Source organism: Myxocyprinus asiaticus, chromosome 18 (genome assembly GCF_019703515.2).
Source record: "Myxocyprinus asiaticus isolate MX2 ecotype Aquarium Trade chromosome 18, UBuf_Myxa_2, whole genome shotgun sequence".
Lineage (NCBI taxonomy): Eukaryota > Metazoa > Chordata > Actinopteri > Cypriniformes > Catostomidae > Myxocyprinus > Myxocyprinus asiaticus.
Genome location: NC_059361.1, coordinates 32,360,940 through 32,374,899, shown reverse-complemented (window position 1 = coordinate 32,374,899; position 13,960 = coordinate 32,360,940). Strand labels below are relative to the sequence as shown.

Below are 13,960 nucleotides of genomic sequence, written 5' to 3'. Positions count from 1 at the left end.
GAGTCATTGCACGAGAGTCGTAACTTTCAATGTATGAAAAATTTGTCTTTTGTGTTCCAAAGAAGAAGGAAAGTCATACAGGTTTGGAAAGACATAAGGGCAAGTAAATGATGACAGAATTTTCATTTTTGAAAACTAACTCATTGTGAACTAACTCTTGAAGTTATATTTTTATGTAACTTTTATTGGGTGGTTCTCAGATGCCTACACACTTTCATTGCTGCATAAAAGAAAGTCTAAACATTATATTTTAAGTCAGCATTGACAACCCATTTTACTTCCATAATGTGACACATTTCTGAGTGAAACATGCTATTCAACAGCAATAACGAAGAAACAATGTAGAGTGGAACTTGATTTTATCCATCAGGAATTGTTGGAATCAAGGTGGTCAGAGGGGAGGGACCAAGAAATAAGAGATCTTGGCTGACGAATCGTTTACGATAAGGCCAAGAACATGTATTAATAAAGTAAATAGGGTTAATATTAATTTCATGTTAAATAAACACCTCTCCCTTTTAACACCAGCCATAAGGGTGCTACCCAGACCATTTCTAAATGAAATTAGGGTTTATGTTTATGTAGTTAGTTCATGGTTTGTGAGGTTTTTTTCTAAAAGCCATGTGGCTATTGCTTTCTAAACATCCAAAAATCACAGTCTTGAAACATGACCCCAATAGCATGATCAGCAATGTCAGTACATGTTTCTACACAAAGTGCTTTAAGAAGCTATTGCCTCCATACAGCCCAATACATTTTTGTTGGTCATTTTACAACCTACAATATAAAAGGACAGACCAGAGGGCGTGCACACCCCAATCAATCACCCTCGGTTTCCCCTCCCATCTTCAATACACAAGCCCATCCACACGCACACAGAATCCTTGGGCAAAGACATGGGACTGCAATAACAGGAAACAGACACAAACCCTGAAAAATCCCTAGCCATTGTGTTCACATTTTATAAAATAGGGTATCTGTGAGATTCATGCACATGCACGCGAAACACACACAAGGAGGACGTAGAAAGGATGCCACTTCTTTGTTCCCCTGTTTTGAACCTCTCATTAGGCATAGAGACATGCAGGGAGGAAGGGAGCAGCTGGTAGTCTATTGCACCATCTGACCCTCATTGGGCACAGTTTAACCCAGCAGGGGGGTATATTAGTCCCTCCCCAATCCAAAAACCTTTTCATTAGCACATTATTGCTGTCACTTTCACCTATTCGTTATACTGCATTTACTTCTACTGAATTTATACAACTTTGTCCATCAAAATCTTTACACCCTTTCCTAAGAGCAATCTCAACTCAAACCTTATTGGTGAACCACCCTTTATTTCCCGCAATAAAGGCATTGAGCACCATCCCCCACCCCACTTTCCACCCCGCCAGTCCTATAGACCACAGAGGTATCAATTCGTATCAACTTTCCTCTCTAGATGATTTGTTTCTACCCCTCATTTTCTCATGCACCGTCAATTTTCCCTTCACTCAGACCACCATTGATGATTTACAGAGCAGAAACTGGTCTTAAACCTTAAAAAAGAATATTCCAGGATATTCACAGCAAATAATTTTGACTGGTACCTCAGCTTATAAAAACAAAAAATGCATTGACAGTTATCCACGTGCAATTGAAGTCTATGGGACAAGCATACAATGGTTGCCCCATTTACTTCCACTGTAAGTGCATTTCTGGACATGTTTTCTTTTTGTTGTTTGTTTGATTTAACAAATTGAGGGATGAGTCAATTTTAGTTTCTGTGGAAATTGACAGCATGCCACAGATGTCCACTGAGCTTAAATTGTGTTTAACCTGGAATATTCCTTTAAGTCTGTACTTCAGATATACATACACTCAGTGGCGATTTCTCAGGGCCAGCAAAGCCTTCTCTGCTGGCGTAACATAATAAATGGCCTAATAAATACATATTTTTTCATCCTTTCATTCTCACTGAAATGTATTTTCAATGGCTTTCCACTCCTAATTCATCTACAAACAAATAGCAAAAAACGTTTATCCAATCAGAAGTTATTCCTCGATGCTTACAGCAAAGTGTGACAACTGTTTCACCAATCGCATACCTGAAGCCATGCTCCCAAAGCAGCGCGTGAGTCTGAGCTCCACCCCGTCAGGCCTTCAGAATTTCCACAGAATCCCTCAACAGTGCAAGTGAATAGGCATCTAAAGTCAGATTGTCAGATTCATCAGCCAATCAGACTGATTTATTTGTTCTTGGTGGGTGTGGTCTTTAGGATATGTCCCAGTCCAGGCCTTCTAGCTGGCCTTGAGTGACACAATCACGCTTTAAGTGATGTACATTATTTGAAAGCGATGAGCGCGAGATCGAAGTCGGCTGTCATCACTGCTGGTATTGCCATTGAGAAAGAGATCCTTATGGATTTAAAAACACGAGATGTTCTGCATGATCATGCAATTGATTACACTTAAAAAACTCCTAATGTTGCTATAACAATGCAAAAAGCACTTACCAATTTGCTTGAAGTGAAAATCAGTCCTCCTTTCCCGTTTAATCAATCGCATGACCATGCACCAACAATCATCCATGCGATTATCTAATCAGCCAATCATGTGGCAGCAGTGCAGTGCATAAAAACATGCAGATATGGGTCAGGAGCTTCAGTTAATGTTCACATCAACCATCAGAATGGGGAAAAATGTGATCTCAGTGATTTGGACTGTGGCATGATTGTTGGTTCCAGATGGGCTGGTCTGAGTATTTCTGTAACTGCTGATCTCCTGGGATTTTCACACACAACAGTCTCTAGAGTTTACTCAGAATGGTGCCAAAAACAAAAAACAACCAGTGAGCGGCAGTTCTGTGGAAGGAAACGCCTTGTTGATGAGAGAGGTCAACAGAGAATGGCCAGACTGGTTTGAACTGACAAAGTTTACAGTACTCTGAATCAGGAAAATAATTACTCCTTGACCCTCTTTAACAATAGGATTGAATACTAAAAGCCTGTCTATTGTCCATATAATTAAAACAAGTCACATGTACAAAGTACAGCTCATTAGAACTACAAATAACAATAAAAACTGATTCAGCCCATATGCTCACACAGAGGCAAACACCAACACAGCGCTCATACTCATGCCATCTGTAACAATGTTGACCCACCTGGGCATTGCATTGGGGATTGTGTTCAAGTCTCTGCTCCAGTGGAGAGGAGAACTGATATACTCGAATAAACACTCAAATCAGGTCAAACAGAGAACAGTGCATCTGGACTGACAGACTCTCACTCTCTGGAACTAATAAAATACAATAACAGAATCACTGACTTTACCTTGTGCTGCTCTCCGGTGGCAGTGGATGTCAAAAATAGTGGTCGACCGATATGGCCTTTTTAGTGGCCAGTGCCGATATCCAGAGAGCAGGGAGGCCGATACGCCGATACAATGCTGCTATATCACACAATTTAATATAGTAAATAATATAAACATAAATTGCTAAAAAAAAAAAAAATACTAAACTCTTATTTAGCACTATATTTACTCAATTTCACACAAAATTTTGTAAAAAAGAATCTAAAAAAATAATATTGTATTTTAAATGATAGATAGCAGTTTCTTCTGATTTCTGTTTAGTCATCAAATTTTTGTAATTTATTTGCACATTAAGAAATTGTTAATATATTAGTTAGAAGAAATAACAGTACACACAGTAGTCCAGCAACCATGGATGGCATGTCGCATTTACTAAAAGTAAATACATTAACAATCCTATATGCTCAAAAAATACAGAATCAAACCAATTGTACATTGTGACAAGGAGAAGGGTGTGGCTGGGCCGTGAGGATGCACATCCGTTGCGGAGTTGCCCAATCAGCAGAAGAGTGATAAAGGAGGAGCTAGGGACGCCGGAGAGAGAGAGAGAGAGAGAGAGACACACACACACATGCAGCAGTGTTCGTGTGTGATTATGGTGTGATATTATGCTTTCAGTTCAGCGTTTGTGTTAATTAAAGTCTTGTTGAATGTGTATCCGGCTCCTGCCTCCTCCTTTCCCGACCGAACAGAGGTCCTTTACATACATACAGTGCATAGTGAATAAGACATTTACTTATAGCACATGTGAAGCGCTTTTACCTTGAAGTTGCACCAGAGACTATTTAGAATCAATCAATCAATCAATCAATCAATCGATGTTTATTTATATAGCACATTTAAAAACAACTGAGGTTGACCAAAGTTCTGCACAATATATAAAAAGACAACAATCAAGACATGTAATAACAATAAACAATAAACTTACAAAGATCAAAACAAAAAAGTTCAAGGAATGTTAAAAGCCAAGGAAAATAGATACGTTTTAAATTTAGTTTTAAAAGCCGAGATAGTTGAGGCAGTTCTAATATGTGCCGGAAGACTGTTCCATAGCTTAGGTCCAACAACAGCAAAGGCACGATCACCACTATTCTTAAGTTTAGACCTGGGAACACAAAGCAATTCAGATTCACCAGATCTAAGAGATCTTGATGGAGTGTACGGGTGCAGCAAGTTGGCTGTAGTACTGTGTACTGTGGCGCCTGGTTATGGAGAGATTTAAATACAAACAATACAATTTTTAAATCAATTCTAAATTTAACAGGAAGCCAGTGCAATGAAATCAAGACCAGTGTGATGTGCTCAAATTTGCGTTTCCCCTTAAGGAGCATAGCCGCAGCATTTTGAACAAGCTGAAGACGTGAAATAGACGAATAAGGGGCACCAATGTAAAGCGAGTTACAGTAATACAGGCGAGAAGTAACAAAAGCATGGATCACTGTTTCAAACAAGAATGGCATAACCTTAGTTAACAAACGAAGATGATAAGAACATGATTTTACCACAGCGCTTATCTATTTATCAAATGTAGGTTGCTGTCAAACTGAACACAGAGTTCCTAGCGCACACGGTCCTATAAGCTGAGAGAGAGTCTAGGTCAAAATCACATGCACTGTTGTTATTTGAGCAAAACAGGATGATTTCAGTTTTACTCTCATTCAGCTTTAAAAAGTTATTTGTAAGCCATAATTTGAGTTCATCTAAACAGTCTAATATGGGCTGTAAGGCATGTTTGTTGTCACGCTTTAAAGGGAGATAAATTTGGGTGTTGTCAGCATAGAGATGAAAGGACACTCCGTATCTGTTAAAAATGGAGCCCAGAGGAAGCATATATAGAGAAATCAAAACAGGGCCAAGAATTAAGCCCTGTGGAACGACACGGGACATCAACCCGCTAGTTTTCAAGTTAGCAACAGCGACAGCAATATCATTTGTTCACGTGACTTTCGAATTATACAAAGAAATGGCTGTGCACAAAACCATGCCGTGGTCAATAAACGAGGTGCAGACGTTCCTCTCGTTAGCGACAAATGAAACGACGTGAAATGAAAGACTTTAAGGAAGAGTCTCAGCTGTTGGCCGCACACGGCTACCAATGGACCTACCAACAGTGTAGGGAAAAGTAAAAAAACCTTTTCACCAACTTTTTCCAGTGAAGCGCTATAAGACGTTTAGCTTGTAGAATACACATATAGACAAATACATATTCTCTTCTTCTCTGTGAATTTACCAATGAACAAAAAATGACAGATCATATTCACGAAGGAAGTTGAAAGGCATGCATGTGCATGTTTAAATGCTATCTTCACACAAAAAATAAGGGACACAGTGACACCAGTGAAACAAAATGTATTATTGTTCCTGATTCAAGAAACAAATAAGTACAAATGTTCAACATTTATGTTATCTTTACTAGAAGAAACTGAAATCTACCACCCTGTATACAACACTGGTGCATCACTGGTGTTCAAACATCTGTCTCATCAACCCCCTACTGATAAGCATACTCATTTTTGCCTTTACTCATTTTTGTGGTCACCTAATTGTGGTACTAACAGTAAGAAGTAAAATCTACTTCCTGTTCTTCTCATCCACCAACCCCACAAACCTTTCTTCTGCTTTTACTGCTTCAGTCTTCACTTGAATTCTGTTCTATTTCAACTATGACTAAAAACTGGAATGACCAAAAACAGTCATAAGTGGGATTGTGTTTTAAAATTATACAGAAATGTGTTCTCTGTGTATTGTGTTGCTATAAGCAAACGCATGTTTGTGTGTGTGTGTGTGTGTGTGTGTGTGTGTGTGTGTGTGCGTGCATTGGAGAGGCCTGCGGAGGTAGGGGAGCTGTGACAGAGAGATAGTGTCTGAATGGAGATTATTCAGAAAGAGTTAAACACCATGTTGTCACATCACAGGAATGTGATGAACCTGCAAAGGCTTTTTAACACACACACACACACACACACACATATTGAATATGACATCACCTTTAACAAAAAACTGAACTCTTTGAATAGATCATTGGCCTAGTGGAGCTTCTATGGGTGCTATTGGCACCCACAGCCAACTAAAGCCCAAAGTATACTTTGGTTTTGATGTGAATGCTTAGTGTCTGCCTAGTCGAACATGAACCTGTCAAAGTATAATTCATTGTACTGTGTATGCATACAGAGGCAGTTGGTGCATGCACGCTATGACTGCTATGAGACACCGGACTATTTATCTTCAAGAGTTTAGAGCCATAAATATGTTTTTATATTATTCAGACTCAAGTTATGCAAATACAGGTATCTCCTAACCTCCTTGACGTGCACATCCACTGTTGTCTCCTGTTGTTTACTGGCAATTACATCTTCTAGTGCTTCTCTGTGACAGCAACAGCTCAAGTGTGTGTGTTGTTACTTTGTGGACCCACTAAGTAGTGCAAATAACTCCAGGCGCATGCGCATTCAAAGATGCATGGTAAGAAAAATCATGCTGCGCACGTTCAGTGCTTGAGCACTCTGTTGATGACGAAGTCTGTGTCATGCTTCTCACCAAAGTATACTTCTGCCTTAAGACCTGTTCACACCAAGTTTTTTCAATGCGTTTGTTGTTCTGAACGAGCTTTTGAATGGGAACAATGGATAAAAGTCGAGCTATAATGGAGTGTAAGCTACACCTAAATTTGTATCTCAATGCTGAAGACAATATTGAACTCCATGTCCATATGGGGACCAAATCAGGGGGTGCAGCAACTGTCCAGAATGGGTCAGGTGTGTGAGAGTATGCCTATGAGGGATCAAGCAACTGTGTGCTATAGAACAAAGACAGCACAACAGAGGGACCATTGATTCTGCTCAGCTGTGGCCAGCACCTGCTGTGTCACACATTGCGTTAAAGGGCGTATGAGAGGTGAGAGGTGTGTGTGGGGACATACGTGTGTGTTTGAATGTAAAATGTACGATTCCTAACTAATGTTTCAAATAATGACAATAACAGTAGATCAGAATCACAAGCCCATGGTCTAGCTACTAGCTTGGACGAATTGACTGGTGGCGCTCATATGGGAAAATTAACTTTGAACCTAGCTCGCAACATTTCCTCATTACTTCCTGTCCTCTCTCCACTGCATTTTAAATAAAAGTGGCAAAAAGGTCAAAATAAACAAAATCCACATATCTAGTTAATACCAAAACATTTAATGCACTAGGTGCATAAAGAGGGAACTCTAAATAATCGTCCTAAACACAAGCACTTCTGCACACACACTCACTTACAGAGGGGTGATAGCACAAATAGCTAACTGCTGCCATATGATAATGTTGATAAGCCATCAAAGAGACTGCTGATCCTGGCGCTGCCTGTCAGCACAGACAGATACGTTTCAAGTGAATGAGAACCTGTGCAAAAACTACAGTGTCCACAATGCATCTGTGTTTCTTCTTAAAGTCAGAGCAAGTTTAGTAAGTGATGCTTAGCAAAGTGGTTTAGGGATTTGCACTTAATATTCAACTTCCTATTCTGTTTCTGCTTGTTGAGGAGAGGTGTGCTATTTCTTTACTAAGTGATCAGACTTATGATTATTTTTGCCTGCTGGACGATAAAACAGATGAAAACATGCATTAAAAGGACCCGAGCCATATCATATAGAAGCTTATTTTACCAATAAGCAACAACCTTAATGCTCTAGAAACCACCTAGATCACCATAACAACCATATATCAACATACTAAAAAGCACTGAGAAAACCTACGCAACGCAAAGCAATGCCCTGACAACCACCCAAGACATCTTAGCATCATGGTGCACGTTTTGCATGTACTAGTACTGCTCATATTTTCATTAGAAAATGCAAAAAATCTAGATACATGTATGATGGCACATCTCTCCTCATTCGCTTTGGGCTGCTATTAAACTAATATGAAACATGCCACAGAACAGAATGTTTCATCAGATTCTTCAACATCCTAATTGAGATCAGTGATATATCCTGTGGTCATGAATCAAACACAATATCCATTAGTCCAGCCTACTTTCTGCCCCGTGAGCTTTCTTTTTAACCATGTGGGGCGAGAGAGAAGAGGAGATATATGATTTTTATGTTTCTCTGTTTGATTTAAAGGGATAAAAATCAGTGTCAGCAACAGAATGCCAGGCAGCTATTGGACAGATCAGACTAAAGGATTTACAGACAACTGTCCATGTCTGGATTACTCTACAGATCTATAATTCACACAACATACACCCGAACTCTTGCACAAACAACATGCAAATGCTACAGATTACGCATGGACCTTCATGATGCTGTAAAAGACACAAATTATTACAGGAAACACAAGAAAACCATTACGTTTCCTACTTCTATCTTTCCAATTAGGATGTCAAATTAAAATTTGAAATTCGAATATTTGTCGAATTTAAGATAAAAACACACATTCAGATGCTAAAATGAGGATTTGAATTTTGGAAAGTGGATGCGTTCATAGTGAACGACCCCAGAGGTGGAGGTCTTTGGCAGTTGTGCCATTTTACGCACATTTGTTAACAGCCAGATATGTTCTTTGCAATAAACAATTGCTGCTACATGGTGCTGATAGTTTATATTGATTTGTAGCACACAGTTGTAGATGTAGGAGACAATGTCGATTTAATAACCAGATGTCTTGTAGATTTTTCACCCCTACCTGAAATCATTTTTGAATATTATATTTCAATATAATTCGAATTTTGGTAGTATTTCAGTGAAAAATTATAATTTAGTTTCTCAGCCATGTTGACAGCTCTACTTTCCAACTCCTATTTTAATTGAAATGTGAAATGAAAACCTTTTTAATTTTATGATGTAAAAATGATTCTGTTAACCAATATTGTAAACCCCAATCTATCCCTCTAACCTAGATTTATTGTCCCACTAAAAATGTATCCTACTTAAACTGCATAAGATATTGAGCTATGCATGTTTCACATTTAAAACAAAGTGTTGTATCACGTTACTTGACAGACCACATATTACCTGTCCATTTTATTCCGCCTCTCTCCTAATATTAAGTCAAAGATGCTTGAGACAGTAATAACTGGTTTGGGGCTAAACTCTTTTGTTCATGCCCAAACAAACACAACAGTATGCATGTATGTTTGACACAATAATAAATGGAACCTCTGATAAACACTTTCATAGTTCTCTGAAAGTTCTAAGATTTCCTATCTTAAACTATCAATCACAAAATTTAATCCTAATGTCTACCCAAAACAGACTGTATAGTTTAGTATAACAGCTCAAAATCCAGCACTTGGATTAAAACGTCACAGTGGAAATCCATGGCAACGGGAAACAAAGAACATAACACACACTCCATATGATTTCAAACCAAACATAAATATTGCATCATGCTTTAATGAGGAGATCCATGCCATTCCTTTGTATCACTGAAGCACATATGCAGTCATATTAAAATGATGTATTAGCATGATTTATAATATGTATATGAGATAGGAGAGATGAGAAGCTTTGAGTTATAAATGGGCAGACTGGGGAAACGGTAACAGTTAAACAAAGAGACTGGAAGAGAACAAAGCACACTGAGCATCACTGAGAACTGTCGTGCTCACACACACGTGAACATGCAGACCAAAACAAAGATCCATAGTCTCATTGGCAGTATACAGAAGTGGCCATGCTCTGTTCCGTAAACAAGTTCCTCTAGGGCAACATGTTCATAAGCTTAATCAGTATTCAGCACACTGGCTCAATATGCAGTGTAGACAACATTCCATATTGAACCCAGTGTGATGCTGACTCATAGGAGCATGTGTTCAGATAACCAAGAAAAAACAGGGTAATTCCAACAATGGACATTCCCAGGCACTTCCACTTTGCTGGGGAATTAAAAGTGCAAGTGTCAATTTTTAATATACAAGCATTTTAAAGATGTTGATAGTACACTAAAGGATCCCATGGGAAAATATAAAGCAATAAATAATCCATTCTAGATGCTATTCTATTTGTCACTGCATTTCAATTCCTATTTTAAAAGTGAAGTGTGTCTCATCTGTGCCACTAGCATCACCAAACAGAGTTGCAAAAATAATCATCTTCCATTGGTTGGACAAACATAGCCTGGCCAAAATTCACTGGCTGTTCGGGGTGCTCAAACATCCAGAGCAATGTCTGGATAGAACCACTGGGCCACAGTGTTTACAATTTTTGGGGGGAATCAACCTAGAAATGGCTTGTTTATAAAGTTGTGATATGAGAAAATATTTTAAAATGCATAGTTCACCCAAAAATAACAGATCTGTTATCACGTCCTCACCCTCACGTTGTTCTAAACCTGTATGACTTTCTACCATGTTAAAATGAAGACTGAAGCTAACATTCTCTTTTTGTGTTCCACTGAAGAAAAAGAGGCTAAGCAATAATGACAGTATTGTATTGAGAAAGGTCAAATTACAGAAACAGAGTTGATTCTAGAACACAAGGACAGTCTGAATAGGATGTTAATTACGGCAACACATCCATAAGTGCGCTACCATGACTGGACATCCTAATACCTCCTTTGCTGTTTTGTATCGCTGAGGACACAGAGTGACTTCACTGAGAAGCTCTAATCACTCATCTCCTCTCCCATCCTACCCGTCCACAGGGGACAACATCATCATGTACGGGAAGTCCGAAGTCATTACTGTCTTTCTCTCAATCTCACTTTCTCTATTTCACATTCACAGTTATATAGAGCGTAAAACCCCGCACAGAGTATGATAGCATGTGTGTGTGAGAGAAAAGATAGAGAAAGAGATACAAACACAGAAACGGAAGGCTTCACTAGCACTGGGGGGGGACTGGTTCAAAGAGCAAAAATCAGATGTAAGGCGTTAAACGAAACAGCCTCAAAATTGCAAACACATGTGGTCAGGACCAACCCCTCCCTACTCCCAATATCCCCTCCAATACACATAATCCATTTTTGTATGATCATCCTGAACATTAAAAACATACTGAAAAATTTACTTGTGACAAGCTGATCTCAAAGACACTATTGGGCATCCGATTATGTTTGTCTCTGCATGATATCTGCTGTAAGAGTGAATTAGAATAACACCAGACATCTCTGTTTTGAGGTGTGCACAAATAAATAGTATAAGTTCTCCTACAGTTTGCATAAAATAATAATAATAATAATAATAATAATAATAATTGAAAAATAAAATCTAAGGTATAAGCAGCTGAAACAGAACGATTTGACTGTAAATAGTGAACGAGACACTGTTATGCAGTGAGACAGACATGACACGTCCCATGTGCTTTTAATTGTTGCTGTCCCTAACAACTACTCACGCTTTACTTTTTACTTAAACTGCATCATTATAATAATATAAATTTGCATTTATTTTCTCTAATGTACTCATTTGTTCAGAATGTGATGCAAATAATATAATGTTTACCATTCAAATATTTACCCTGAAAAAAACTTCTAATAAAAAATACATATTTAAGTTATAAACAGTCATATGTTATGGGAAACATGACGACTTCAATTATTTATATTTGTTTGCCATTGTTCTGCGCGTGATTTGAGCGCTTTATTGTTCTGTTGGTCATTGTTTGATCCATGCATTATATGAGAAATGCATCATATGACTGTGTTCATAAACGTTGTTTTCAATAACGCCCGTCTCATTTATACTACAATAAATAAATGCGTTACGATGCAAAGCGTCTTCAAAACACACATACCTCAAAATCAATCTTGAACGCTACTTCTCTGTGGAAAGTTCTTCAGACTGACCTCAGAAGGAGAAAAGGCATCAGTTCACTTTCAGATTACCTCTCTTGTTATTAAGGTGTGTCTGCTAAATATTTGTCCCTCTCTCTTTCTCTTTTGGAAACAGTTCAGTTGAAGACAGGACCCTTAGCAATGTAAATTAATGGGGGGCGGGCGAACAATATGACCCAACGCTTAGTCACATGTGATGCTCCGCCCATTTGTGCTTATGATTATTTATGAGCAGGGGAGACCCCGAGAGCTGACTGGGCGTGGTGCGGTTTCGGTGGGCGGAACTAAGGGGCTGTTCACACCGAACATGTTTTGCGTCCGTCCGCGCTGTTTTTCCATTCTTTTCCTTTGTAAAAATGCGTTAGACAGACGGTTTTCTGATACATATGACTAGATTTTTAGCGTTCAGTATGAACGGTCTTTAAGGATACAGCGCACAGAAAGCAAATAGGATTGTACATTATCCCTTTAAATCTGACTGTCCAGGACCGGTACAGTCATTCATAACATATTCTATATTCAAATAATTCCTGACAAAAAGAAATATTTTTATGGTTTGAAATAAAACACTTAAAAATAGCAGTCTGTCATGATTTGACTTTGTTCACTGGTTTCTGCAAGTGGATTATTTAAAATAATCGGCTTAGGAAGGACAGCTGTCTGGACCACAAAAGCCACACTACCCCCGTCATTCGACAGGATACCCCGTTTTTCCACCCCCTATTTTCCCAGAGTAGCTATCAGTAAAGCTCCGCCCTCGTTGCCCCCTCGCCGATTCATGCGCTTGTGTAGGACGTGTGTTGTGTAAAACACCGGAATTCCTGTGACTGTGGTGCTATGACAGTTGAACACAGATGTATCATACAAGAACTCAAGAGAATGTCCTGTGTGAAGACACACTGCAGCGATGGGACAGAGATAAAAAGCATAGAGGGTCATGCAACAAGCAAAACTACTCTCTCTCTCTTTCTCTCTCTCTCTCTCTCTCTCTCTCTCTCTCTCTTACAAAATTTTACCATGGTTACAGTTAAAATACTATAGTTATTGTAAAGTTTCTTACAATGTTTAAAGTAAATCCCATATTCAATCATTATGATTTTACTGTAGGAACAGTAACTAGTAATTTTGATACACTGAAAAAATTATTTTGTGGTTAAGTAAATATAGCTGAGTATTTTCTACATTGAATGGGTTATTTTAAGCATGAACTTGAAAATATTAAGTAAATTCTACATTTGTACTCAATTCAAACATTTAAAAATGTATGCTCTAACTCAGGGTTCGGCAACCGTTTTGACATGATACACATCAAGATGGTGCCGTGGATGGCTGCCTCGGTGTGTAGCTCTTCAGTTCTTTTGTTGTTTTTGTTTGTTTGTCCTGTGTTTAGTAATCTTTTTCCAGTCAGTTTTACCAGGGACGAACTGCTGAACATTCGGCAGCATATACCAGATAATCTTTTCCCGGTTTTTGAATATTCGGATGTTTTGCTGGGCATTTTAGTTGGAGGCGCAGCTGTGTTGTTTAAAAGCGCTATGAGACGCAGGCGAGGGAGACGAGCAGGCGCGCTGGTCAGACTCTGTCGGCGCGGCTTTCGAACAGCACTGCCGAGCATTCATCTAGCGAATCTCCGCTCTCTTCCTAACAAACGGACGAACTACATCTCTTCACCCATACAAACAAGGACTTTTCTGCTGCCTTGTGCTTCACAGAAACCTGGCTGAGTGAAGCCATTCCGGACAGCACATTACATCAGCCGGGCTTTCAGGTGTTCAGAGCGGATCGCATCGCAGAGTTAACGGGGAAAACGAGAGGCGGTGGAACATGCTTTTACATCAATGAAAGTTGGT

General features: G+C 38.9%; 1 protein-coding gene across 2 annotated transcripts in view; it reads right to left on the bottom strand.

Moving 5' to 3' along the window:
* LOC127456240 (protein FAM107B-like) overlaps nt 1–12,256 on the bottom strand; it is a 48,158-nt gene extending 35,902 nt beyond the window's left edge. Inside the window, exon 1 of one of the 2 annotated variants that reach the window (XM_051724632.1) lies at nt 12,071–12,256. The gene's annotated coding sequence lies outside the window, so the exon portion shown is untranslated. The remainder of the gene's footprint in view (nt 1–12,070) is intronic. The other variant, XM_051724633.1, reaches the window with a different exon arrangement.
* Nucleotides 12,257–13,960: the final 1,704 nt, after the last annotated feature.